Source organism: Myotis brandtii, unplaced genomic scaffold (assembly GCF_000412655.1).
Source record: "Myotis brandtii unplaced genomic scaffold, ASM41265v1 scaffold197, whole genome shotgun sequence".
Taxonomy (NCBI): domain Eukaryota; kingdom Metazoa; phylum Chordata; class Mammalia; order Chiroptera; family Vespertilionidae; genus Myotis; species Myotis brandtii.
This window is the reverse complement of record NW_005357346.1, coordinates 1,288,021-1,290,759: the sequence shown is the minus strand read 5'-3', so window position 1 is coordinate 1,290,759 and position 2,739 is coordinate 1,288,021. Positions and strand designations below refer to the sequence as shown.

The window sequence follows — 2,739 nt, the reverse complement described above, 5'->3', positions numbered from 1 at the left end:
CCTTTCCCTCCCGTCTGACCTCTTCAGGCCTTTGAATTTGGGAGCCTGGGGTTGAGGGGTCAGAATGCCAAACCCACCCCTAACTCTTATCCCTGAATACTCTTAGCATATTCCAGCAGAAAGAGCACTGGGCCGGGGGTCAGAGGTCTTGGGCCGCTGTTCCCTCTGTGGTCATTTCCCTCTTCCTCATTGCAGAGTGAACACCGGCTATGGTCTTCGTAGCCCCCGCATTTCTGTGTAATGCTGACAGGCAGCAGAGGGAAAGCTGTTCACAAACTGTTGACCACGAGTAAAGGACAGGCAGGTGGTTGTGATGAATGAATAATTGGGATTTGTGAAGGTGGGTGCTGCAGAGACAGAGGCTGTCTGCCTGCACCCCTACATCCCCTGGGCCAAGGCCTCCAGCCTGCCTTCAAATTGGGTACCGGGAAGTGGATGTCGACAAGTGTAGGCACAGCTTCTGATCACATGAACCAAATGTTGCATCAGACCCACTGAGAAACCACCAGCCAGGTGGGCGGGTGGGTGCAGGAGGCTCCCAGAGGCCTTCGCCCACAGAATCCTTGGTCCCCAGGCTCGTGCATATGGGCCAGCCCCGAGGGCCCATCCTGGCAAGGGAGAGCGGCTGGGTGTCCGCCCGTCCATGTCCGTTCCAGCTCTGTCCCCTTTCGCCCTCACACCATTCCGGTTGGACTCCCTCTCTCGGGAACTTCTGCTTTGTCATTTAAAAGAGTTTGGGAACTTCAGATGTAGCTGGGTGTCAGAGCAGTTTATTTGGTCTGTAGGCGTTTTTGTTTTTAAAATTCATGGCATGTTCCTTGCAACATGTTTTATTATATTTTCACCACCTGTTCTACCTTGGGGGTGGTTTTAAAATCTGGGACTATCTATCTATCTGTCCTTTTTTACGTTTCCTTATTTGCCATTTGTATGTGTCTTACAAACACACACACACACACACAATGTGAATTTAAATATGGGGAAGGAATATATTATCCCTCTTCCTTTGTGGCTCGATTGGCTTTAAGCTCCGGTTGTAATGTGGAAGGTGTACGTTTTACCAGGCTAATTATGGAGTTTTAAATGATACATTTGTAAAACAAATAAATACTTGGAAAACCCTTTGCCAGTGTGAAGTGCTATTTCTCCGAACATTGAGAGCAAAAAATATATCACAATATTTAATCCTCTAAGGAAAAAAGCCTTTGAAAGCTTTACAAGTTCTTCCCACTGAAGTGGGAATGGGAAGTAATGTGCCTGTTTTTACAGATGGGAGTTAAATGTCTGTAAGAGTTGCTGGAGGACCAGTGGTGAAGGTTGGGGGGTGGGGGAGTGTCCATCCTCAAACTTACAACATCCATGTAATTATTTGCAGTATTTCTCAATGCCAGTAGGACAAAGGACCAAGATATATTTGTAGCATTATATGCCATTTCCTTTCTCTAAAAATACAAGTACCATACGTTCAGTTTTAATGATGGTCTCATTTGAACCCCTGGATCCCACTGTGCCTGAAGCCTGGACTTTTTAAGTTATGTGAGCCAAGAAATTATCTTTGGGCTTGTTCTACTTGAAACTAAAGAAAAAAAAATCGAAAAACCAAAAAAACAACCTATGCAAATCAGTTAAACTTTGAACATATTATGACATTAAAATGTGAGATGTTTATTATCCCCCCTCCCTTTTTTAATACTAGATGAAAAACAACAACCATATATCTATATGGAATATCCTATTGCTTATAAAACCAGGTCAACAGATATCTAAGACTCAAATGAAATTAAGCTTCTTTTAGGAGAAATAAAAAAAAAGTGGTATACTGTATTTTCCATAATATCATTGGAAAATATTTATTAGGGTCCCTGACATGGTGCCCTTTTGCTGAGATTTTTCCAGAAGGATTTTGTTTGTGGCATTGAGATAGTGACTCTCTCTTTGTTGCCATGGAAACAAAAGCTCCCATGGGCAGTCAGGAGCCCTCCATATCCTCTGTGGGCCCGCTCTTCCTGTTGCACTGGGACGTGATCTGTAGACCCACATGACTGGTCAGACAGGGAACAAGTAGCGCAAAGTGCACAAATTCCATAATTTATGCAAGTGGAATTTGCAGAGTAATGTCCTGGAACTAGTATGAGGCTAGGATCTTGTAATGGATAAGAACATGGACTTTGGTGTCATAGAAACCTAACTTGAGCAAGTTATTTGACTTCTTTAAGCATCAATTTCTTTACCTATAAATGGAATACTATGATTGGTAGTATATGCTCAATAATTGGCAGCTATTCCTATTATTTCCTGAAAGTCTAACCAAATAAATCTGGGATCTACTGCATGCTAAAATCTTATCTTGAGATTCATAATATTTATTAGCATATTAAAGACTTAGAGGAGTCCACCAATAAAGCAGACTGATTGCCTTTATTTATCCAAGTGTTTTCAAACCGAACTAAGGCATAAAATACTTCTCTGCTGTTTTCCTGCAGAACTGGGATCCCATGGAACACACTTCGAGAAACCCCGGGGGTGAGTAACCTATAATAATTGGGGGGGATTCATTAGGCGACCACTAGGGGGTGTGCCAGCCAAGTTTTCTGATTCTCAGTCAGAAAAGAGGGTTTGCTTTGGGCTTCCAAAGAAGAGAGCTTTTGAAGGCTCTGCTGGGGAGGAAGGAGAGACCAAAATGGCAATGGTTTATGGAAACAATGGGAGAGAAGCAGTCATACCATGTGGAAAGATGGC

At 43.2% G+C, this 2,739-nt stretch overlaps 1 long non-coding RNA gene across 1 annotated transcript in view; it reads left to right on the top strand.

Annotated features, from left to right (window-relative positions):
* The window catches only part of LOC106725915, a 78,654-nt gene extending 76,133 nt beyond the window's left edge, over positions 1-2,521 (top strand). Inside the window, exon 3 of the long non-coding RNA XR_001361921.1 lies at positions 2,484-2,521. This is a non-coding gene — a long non-coding RNA (uncharacterized LOC106725915). The remainder of the gene's footprint in view (positions 1-2,483) is intronic.
* Positions 2,522-2,739: the final 218 nt, after the last annotated feature.